We start from the raw sequence: 9,222 nt of genomic DNA, 5'->3' as shown, positions 1-9,222 counted from the left end.
GCTAGCAACAGCTTTCAGGGCTGGCACTTTCCCTGTGGGAGCCATTGCTGGACGTTTTCAATTTCAGAGCTGAGCTCTCCGAGCCGGAGAGATGGTGACCATGCCGTGAGGTGGCTAGAGAAGCCCGGAGCCCCACGGTTGCTGGGCCTGGGAAAGCGCTTCCAAGGAAGGGTGCTGGCTAGCAACAGCTTTCAGGGCTGGCACTTTCCCTGTGGGAGCCATTGCCGGACGTTTTCGATTTCAGAGCTGAGCTCTCCGAGCCGGAGAGATGGTGACCATGCCGTGAGGTGGCTAGAGAAGCCCGGAGCCCCACGGTTGCTGGGCCTGGGAAAGCGCTTCCAATGGCACGGTGCTGGCTAGCAACAGCTTTCAGGGCTGGCACTTTCCCTGTGGGAGCCATTGCTGGACGTTTTCAATTTCAGAGCTGAGCTCTCCGAGCCGGAGAGATGGTGACCATGCCGTGAGGTGGCTAGAGAAGCCCGGAGCCCCACGGTTGCTGGGCCTGGGAAAGCGCTTCCAAGGAAGGTGCTGGCTAGCAACAGCTTTCAGGGCTGGCACTTTCCCTGTGGGAGCCATTGCTGGACGTTTTCAATTTCAGAGCTGAGCTCTCCGAGCCGGAGAGATGGTGACCATGCCGTGAGGTGGCTAGAGAAGCCCGGAGCCCCACGGTTGCTGGGCCTGGGAAAGCGCTTCCATGGAACGGTGCTGGCTAGCAACAGCTTTCAGGGCTGGCACTTTCCCTGTGGGAGCCATTGCTGGACGTTTTCAATTTCAGAGCTGAGCTCTCCGAGCCGGAGAGATGGTGACCATGCCGTGAGGTGGCTAGAGAAGCCCGGAGCCCCACGGTTGCTGGGCCTGGGAAAGCGCTTCCATGGAAGGTGCTGGCTAGCAACAGCTTTCAGGGCTGGCACTTTCCCTGTGGGAGCCATTGCTGGACGTTTTCAATTTCAGAGCTGAGCTCTCCGAGCCGGAGAGATGGTGACCATGCCGTGAGGTGGCTAGAGAAGCCCGGAGCCCCACGGTTGCTGGGCCTGGGAAAGCGCTTCCAAGGAAGGGTGCTGGCTAGCAACAGCTTTCAGGGCTGGCACTTTCCCTGTGGGAGCCATTGCCGGACGTTTTCGATTTCAGAGCTGAGCTCTCCGAGCCGGAGAGATGGTGACCATGCCGTGAGGTGGCTAGAGAAGCCCGGAGCCCCACGGTTGCTGGGCCTGGGAAAGCGCTTCCAAGGAACGGTGCTGGCTAGCAACAGCTTTCAGGGCTGGCACTTTCCCTGTGGGAGCCATTGCCGGACGTTTTCAATTTCAGAGCTGAGCTCTCCGAGCCGGAGAGATGGTGACCATGCCGTGAGGTGGCTAGAGAAGCCCGGAGCCCCACGGTTGCTGGGCCTGGGAAAGCGCTTCCATGGCACGGTGCTGGCTAGCAACAGCTTTCAGGGCTGGCACTTTCCCTGTGGGAGCCATTGCCGGACGTTTTCGATTTCAGAGCTGAGCTCTCCGAGCCGGAGAGATGGTGACCATGCCGTGAGGTGGCTAGAGAAGCCCGGAGCCCCACGGTTGCTGGGCCTGGGAAAGCGCTTCCAAGGAAGGTGCTGGCTAGCAACAGCTTTCAGGGCTGGCACTTTCCCTGTGGGAGCCATTGCCGGACGTTTTCGATTTCAGAGCTGAGCTCTCCGAGCCGGAGAGATGGTGACCATGCCGTGAGGTGGCTAGAGAAGCCCGGAGCCCCACGGTTGCTGGGCCTGGGAAAGCGCTTCCAAGGAAGGGTGCTGGCTAGCAACAGCTTTCAGGGCTGGCACTTTCCCTGTGGGAGCCATTGCTGGACGTTTTCAATTTCAGAGCTGAGCTCTCCGAGCCGGAGAGATGGTGACCATGCCGTGAGGTGGCTAGAGAAGCCCGGAGCCCCACGGTTGCTGGGCCTGGGAAAGCGCTTCCATGGAACGGTGCTGGCTAGCAACAGCTTTCAGGGCTGGCACTTTCCCTGTGGGAGCCATTGCCGGACGTTTTCGATTTCAGAGCTGAGCTCTCCGAGCCGGAGAGATGGTGACCATGCCGTGAGGTGGCTAGAGAAGCCCGGAGCCCCACGGTTGCTGGGCCTGGGAAAGCGCTTCCATGGCACGGTGCTGGCTAGCAACAGCTTTCAGGGCTGGCACTTTCCCTGTGGGAGCCATTGCTCGGACGTTTTCAATTTCAGAGCTGAGCTCTCCGAGCCGGAGAGATGGTGACCATGCCGTGAGGTGGCTAGAGAAGCCCGGAGCCCCACGGTTGCTGGGCCTGGGAAAGCGCTTCCAAGGAAGGGTGCTGGCTAGCAACAGCTTTCAGGGCTGGCACTTTCCCTGTGGGAGCCATTGCCGGACGTTTTCAATTTCAGAGCTGAGCTCTCCGAGCCGGAGAGATGGTGACCATGCCGTGAGGTGGCTAGAGAAGCCCGGAGCCCCACGGTTGCTGGGCCTGGGAAAGCGCTTCCATGGCACGGTGCTGGCTAGCAACAGCTTTCAGGGCTGGCACTTTCCCTGTGGGAGCCATTGCTGGACGTTTTCAATTTCAGAGCTGAGCTCTCCGAGCCGGAGAGATGGTGACCATGCCGTGAGGTGGCTAGAGAAGCCCGGAGCCCCACGGTTGCTGGGCCTGGGAAAGCGCTTCCAAGGAAGGGTGCTGGCTAGCAACAGCTTTCAGGGCTGGCACTTTCCCTGTGGGAGCAATTGCCGGACGTTTTAATTTAGGATTCCCATGTTCAGTCCCCGGCCACCTGAGACCATGTGGACTCTGCTCGGACGATCACCCGTGTTTCTCCTTGTTGTCCCTAAGCCTGCTTCTGTCCATTGGCCCCCCTGAACAACCCTCTCCTTACAGGCACGATGCCTCCCGTGACCTTCGTCAATCTCCACATCACCTTGTAGCACTTTATCTCCCTTTCCATCTCTCTTGTTCCATCAGAGCCTCCCTTCTTTTTTGGCTACACAGCACTCCTTTGTCTTTCTCTCTGCCATCGAGGGTGTCTCTGTTCGTTTCCTTTCCTATTCAGTCATCTGTAGTTTGCCTAGACGCCCTCCTGAGACTCCAAGGCCCTCGCTGTGTCTCCAAGTCTTCTTTTCTTACCCTGCCCCCTCCTAATTCCTCTGCTCTCTCTAACAATGTAATCTGAGTCCTTTCTTGTACTCCACAGCACTTTCGTAGCACTTTAGCTCCCTTTCGATTTTATTTTTTTGTGCTCTTCAGAGCGCTCTTATCTTACTCTTTGCCATTTAGGATGCCTTCATTCAGCCCCCGGCTCCCTGAGAACATCTGTACTTTGTTGAAATCCCCTTCAGAGCTCCTCATTGTTACCTCTGAGGCTTCTTTGGTCTCTCCGGCCCCTTGGGACGCCTCTGCTCCCTTTGCCGAGCTCTTGCGAGACACCTCCTATGCCCTAGAGCCCCGTTTTAGCTCAGGAGGGCACTTTGCACCCCTCTCTTCCCCTCAGAACCCTTCCCGAGTCCGCTTCTGTTACCCCAGTCGGTCTTTCTGTCCTCTCATCTCTTTGGTGCGCCTCCATTCAGTCCCCAGTCCCCTGAGGACACCTGTATTTTGTTCAATTCCCTTTTGAGCTCACTGCATCCCTGAGACTTCTTTGGTCTCTCTGGCCCCTTTGGGATCTCTCTAATCCCTGCGACAATGCCTCTTGTTGTGTCAGAACCTTTTCCAAAGCCATCTTTGTGCTCCAGAGGAGTCGTCTTGTTTTCCGTCTTATAGTATGTTTCTATTTGGTAGCTGGTACCCCAAAGATGTCTCTCATCAGCTCAGATCTCCTCTTGAGTTTTTCAGAGAAGGCGATAGCCTTCATCTGTTTTTATGGACACATCTCCTGTGGTGGTTTTTGTTCTGTTTTGCAATTTATTTTTGGTCTAGCTACTCAGGTGTTAATTAGGCTGCTGCTGCTTCATACAGTGTCTGATACGTTTCTTGTATTTCCATGGGTTTTTTGCATTTTGTGTTCCTTGGGACTCATCTAGTTCGGTTAAGGGAGTCGGTCAGAGAGACCGCCAAGGCGACTCTGAATCGTCGGCGATTTATAGTAAAAAATTTACTTTGCAACCGGAGATATTGTTGAGAAGGGATTCTTACGTGATCTAATTCTGTTTTGTCATTCGGTCCTACCCAGAAGGCAGTTCTGGTAGAATTTAGGTAGTATGCGGGGTCTTGCTAGAAACGAAGCGTAATCCCATAGCATTTTTGTTGTTTTTTTTTTTTTTTAATAGGAAACTAAAGCACATGATTTTTGATAACACACCATTATTGCATTTAACAAAGTACTTTCTTACAGAGCTTAGTAGGACATCTCTCTTTTTCTATCCAGGCCCCAGGAAAATTAAACTTAATTCGCTACCCGGTCATGTTGCTGATGCAGTGTAGATGTAGTTGCAGTAAAAGCGCAGGCATTGCTGTTTCCAGTAAGGGTCGCTTTCTCTGCTCAGCACTTTGCACACCCTAAACTGAAGGCAGCTGAGAAAACTCCCTGCTGCTCCTCTGGCTGCCTTTATGTCTTCTGGTGGTTGGCCCCGCCCCTTTCCCAGGGGATTGTGGGAAGGGTGGTGGGTGGGGCCCGGGGTATATGAGCCACAGCCGCTCATCAGGGAGCTCATTCTGTTGCTGGGCTTCTGGGGTGTCGGTGCTCTGCTGTTCCTTCAGTTGATGGCAGGTTTTGAGTTGTCTAAGCTGTTTGGGTAGATGTTTGTTGGCATTTAGAGAAAGTAGAGGTGTCTGGGTTTTTTTTGCTGTATGCTGTGTAAGTTGCTGATATCATCTCTCTTAACAGGGCTGATGGTGAGGTTATCTGGCAGGGGTTAGGGTGTGCATCTTGTCTGCATCTGTATATGAAGCTGTGGCATTTTTCAAGAAAGCGTCAGGGACATAAGGTATAGTGTCTTTCAGGGTATGGGATGGCTCATCACCTTTCCCAATCGCCCACAGAGAACTGTGTTGTCCGTAGAACCTTTGCAGCTTGTGGCAGGCCCCTTGTAGATTCTAAGCATCAGGAGTTTACTTCTGTTGTGGGCCTGTAGCAGAGCCCAGAGTCTGTGGGAAGGTGTAAGATAGGAGGTGGCTGCAGAATGCAGGGTGTGGCTCACAAGAACAGCTCCTGAGGAGTGACCAATGCGGGGGGGTTCAGGGGTGCAAATACAGGGCAGGAGCTGTCAGGAAGCAGTGGGGTTCCTTCCCGGACAGTTCAGGAGAGGAGAAGGGGTTTGTAAAGTTTTGAGACTGGGGATGGCTGGGAAAGGGAGGAGGGTTCATCAGCCTTTCTCAGATGGGTTTTGCAGTTGGATTTGGATGTTGATGAGGTCTGTTCTGTTTTAGTTTCCCCACAGCTGACGGGAGGTACGACAAGGTCACGGGAGATGCGGCGTAAACCATCTGGGCCTCTGCATCTCAATATGCAGGGCTGAATGTCAGATGAGTCTCATCCCCTAAAGCATTAGGTATATAAAAATATACCCCCCAGAACTCTGAGGTCTCTGCTTCTCTGTGCCTTTTACTTACTTCATTCCCTGACTTAATTTGTGCGTCCATCCGGATGTCACAGTCATTGTTACTTAGAGTCCCTGACTAGGCACTTCTTTCCAGTGCAGGTTTGTGTCATTGTCTTCCCTGGAATGTTTTGGAGAAGAGGATGTGTATTATTTGTGCTCCTAACAGTCTGCAGCCAGGGGTCATCTTTTATCGCAGTCCCGGGCACGCAAGCTTTTTCTGTTATTCCAGTTTTGCCTTTTTCCTGAAGTGTCCACTGAGGTTTCCTCTAGTGTCAGTCATGGCAGTTACGTTCTCTTGTTCTTGTTTACCTATTGTTTTTGGCACCAGTTTCTGTAGTTGTAAGGTGTCCATTTTAGATCTTTGAGTCACCATGTCACGCCATTGTGGTTTTTCCATTGGCCAACTGCCACTGTAATTCCCTTAGGGGCTTTGTAGGTAAGGAGGTAGTTTGTGTTGCTTGTTTTCTGTGTGCCATACCATATGTTATTCAGGTCTTGATGTTCCCATGGTTGTTTTTGTGTTAGGCCAGCACATCGGTAGCTATACCGAGGGTCTTGTGTGCCTCCACTCGTCAGCATAATGCGAACTACTTTTGTGTTTTTTAATGGCGGGCTGTTGTTGGAATCTAGATGGTATTCCTAAATGGAAACAAGACCGCTGGAATTGTTAAGCTGTTGATCAGCAGCCGGGTGACATGTTCGATATTGTTTTTGCAGATGCAGCGGGACGAGCTGTGTGCCAAAGGGCAACAGAGGAGACGTGAGCGGAGCGCTGTAAGAAGGTGAGGCGGTGAGTAGTGTTGGAGGGAAGATGCGACTAGTGGCTTATGACTAGCTTCTAGGTTTTGGGTTACTTTTTGTATTTTGAAGGTGCAAAGTGGGATATCGGCACCAGAGCTGATTCGGGCAAGGTGAGCCATGTCTGGTGGGCTGAAGGAGCAGTTATTTTTCAGGTGTTGTAGCGTTGGTGAAGTTAGAAGCATCCCTTGCCGTTTGTGTTTTACAGGTGATACCCGAGCCTCGACGTGGCAACCTGTAAACAGCAGAGGCGGTGCGGGCGAGCGGCCAAGGTAAAGGAGTGGGAGATGGAATCAGTGCGGACAGGCCGTGGTTTTGGGCAATATCTCAGTGTCGTGGTTTAACCCCAGTCAGCAGCCAAGGACCACACAGCCACTCCCTCACTCCCTGTCATCCCCCCCAACTTGCTCCTGGTGGGATGGGGAGGGAAAGAAGGCAGAACTCATGGGTTGAGATAAGAACAGCTTAATAACTAAAGTAAAATATAATACTAACAATAATAATAATAATAATAATAATGAAAAGGAATATAACAAAAAAAGGAGGGGGGGGAAGGAAAAAAGAACCCAGTGATGCACAATGCAATTGCTCACCACCTGCTGACCGATGCCAGAGCCGGGATCGCGCCTCCCGGCCAGCTCCCCCCTGTTTATATACTGGGTGTGACGTTCCATGCTATGGAATACCCTTTGGCTAGTTCGGGTCAGCTGCCCCGGCTATGCTCCCTCCAGCTTCTTGCACACCTGCTTGCTGGCAGAGCATGGGAAACTGAAAAGTCCTTGGCTTAAGATAAGCGCTACTTAGGAACAACTAAAACATCAGGGCGTTATCAACAGTATTCTCACACTAAATCCAAAACACACACTGTAGCAGCTACTAAGAGAGTTAACTCTGTCCCAGCCGAAACCAGGACACTCAGCATGTGTCTTTTGCTTTAGTTTTTTTCAGATGCTGCAAGAGGCTCAGAGGGGCGAAGCCGCATGCTGATGAGCGGTCCGAGAAGGTGAGGCGGTTGTTGGCCGGGTCGGTGTCTAATAGCAAAGTATTATATGGCAACTCGGTTAAGCATTTCTCTTTGGTCTTGCAGGTGCCCTGCGGGCAGCCTTTGGAATTGGATGAGCATTTGAGGTGAGCTGGGGTAGCAGAGAGGAGGAGCATGGGGCCGGTCACTTCTCACAAGCGCAACGGTAGCTTTCTGTCTTTTGGTATCTTAGGTGCCACAAGCGATGATGGCCGCTGCATCCGAGACTGGAATTCCTGCGGAGCAGGTGAGCAGAAGGCCACATTGCTTTTGAGGAGGAGGGCGTTGTGGAAGAGGTCTGTGTCGACCGACACGATGCTTACTGCTGGCACTGGTGGTTTTTTTTTTTTTTTTTTTGCAGGTGACAAAGAAGAATCTGGCAACTGCAGGAATATCCTGGTTCGCTGATGTGGTTTTTGTTGAGGATGGATTCAGACCCCTGGCCCTCTGACAGCTAAGTTGAGGGAGCAGGGATGGGGAGCGGGCCCCGTGGGGAGGGGACGAGGTTGGGAACTGCAGGGAGGGGTTTTGAGGTTAGCGTAGGGGAGAAGGCTGTCCAGGAATAGTCCCCTTTGGGCAGCTAAAGGAAGCAGGTTACTTCTCGGTACGATGCTAGCGTGTGCCGGGCAGGGCAGTTCCAGCCTGTGTCTGTCTTGGTGTGTTTGTGTAGTCTGTCTTCTGTGTCTTAGACCTTTCTTAGGTCTCGATGTCCTTGTTGCTCTTTGTGCTCAAGGAGCACGGCATGCGCCTCGGGTGCCATCCCTAGGGTCTCGAATGCCCGTACTCATCAGCATAGTGCCAATCGGGTGCTTCTTTTCTCGCGTTACAAGCTTAAAGCGCGGATCGTCTTTGGAAGTTTCCGGTCGGTCCTCTCTTTGCGGCGGCGTTCCGGGCTGTGTCAGCAGCTTCTGTTCTCTAGCCATCCATCGTCACAGACTGGGACGACTTCTCTGCATCCTTACGTTCTTAGGTCTTGAAGCCAGGCTGCTTGCGCATCCATCATCTCTGTTTTGCCAGTAACTTCTTTTAATGGGCCATTATGTTCAACTCTTTTTCTGGGGCTGCCGTAGAGTCCCCTCACCTCGCTGTTGCACCCCTGTAGGTCTTCGTGCCCGACAGAGTCTCCTGTCTGGGAGTCATTCTTCTCGCCGAGAGTTTTCTCTCGTCTTTGAATCGCATTGTTTGTAGCGTTCTGCGTAGTGTCGGTCAGTGTGTGTGTGTGTGTTTGGCTCGGAGCTGCTCTGCCCAGGGGTGTGGAGTCAGGGGTAGGTGGAATAGCGAAAAGAGTCTACGGTTAATATGTTGATATGCCTTAGACACATTTAACGAGCGGTTGTACAGTCATCTCGGATCGGAGTAGCTGTCGGCAGACTGTGGTGGACAGTCATTTTCAGTAGCGTTTTTATGGAGATGATTGGAGCCTTCTGGGAGGCTGTTCAGCGGTAGGGAAGCAGATTGAATCTCAAAGGTGTGAAGGCTTGTATGTGTGGGGCTTAGTTTGGTCTGGTTTTTTTAATTTTTTTTTAATGCAAGCTGTAGCTGGACTCTAGATGGGTATTCCCTAAATAGAAACAAGACCTGTGGAATTGTTAAGCTATTGATCAGCATCTGGGTGACTTGTTTAATAATAATTTTTTTCAGATGCAGAGGGATAAGATACGCACCAAAGAGCGATGGAGGCGAGCCGAGCGGTGTGAGAAGGTAGGTCGGCGTGTGGTGTTGGAGGGAAGATGGGACTGGTGGCTATATGACTACATTATGGTGCGTGGTCTGTTGTTGTGTGGTTTTTTTTTTTTTTTTGAAGGTGCGAAGCGATGAGCAAAACAGATATCGGCACTGGAGCTGACTCGGGCAAGGTGAGCAATGTCTAGTGGGCTGAAGTAGCGGTTATTTTTCA

At 52.3% G+C, this 9,222-nt stretch overlaps 2 long non-coding RNA genes across 4 annotated transcripts; both read left to right on the top strand.

Moving 5' to 3' along the window:
- The first annotated feature begins 4,703 nt into the window (after positions 1-4,703).
- LOC127028899 (uncharacterized) lies at positions 4,704-6,285 on the top strand. 2 transcript variants are annotated; one of them, XR_007768091.1, is made up of 4 exons: positions 4,704-4,761; positions 5,334-5,455; positions 5,601-5,942; positions 6,224-6,285. It is a non-coding gene; the product is annotated as an uncharacterized LOC127028899 (long non-coding RNA). The 2 variants fall into 2 exon arrangements; XR_007768090.1 differs by lacking the exon at positions 4,704-4,761 and adding an exon at positions 4,812-4,891.
- Positions 6,286-6,372: 87 nt separating this feature from the next.
- Positions 6,373-7,308, top strand: LOC127028898 (uncharacterized). Of its 2 annotated transcripts, none has more exons than XR_007768089.1 (3): positions 6,373-6,417; positions 6,513-6,576; positions 7,243-7,308. It is a non-coding gene; the product is annotated as an uncharacterized LOC127028898 (long non-coding RNA). The 2 variants fall into 2 exon arrangements; XR_007768088.1 differs by having other exon boundaries at positions 7,253-7,298.
- The last annotated feature ends 1,914 nt before the right edge of the window (positions 7,309-9,222 follow it).

The sequence above is a fragment of the Gymnogyps californianus genome, unplaced genomic scaffold (genome assembly GCF_018139145.2).
Source record: "Gymnogyps californianus isolate 813 unplaced genomic scaffold, ASM1813914v2 HiC_scaffold_470, whole genome shotgun sequence".
Lineage (NCBI taxonomy): Eukaryota > Metazoa > Chordata > Aves > Accipitriformes > Cathartidae > Gymnogyps > Gymnogyps californianus.
The sequence above is the reverse complement of the archived record's forward strand: the minus strand, read 5'-3'. Positions and strand labels throughout refer to the sequence as shown.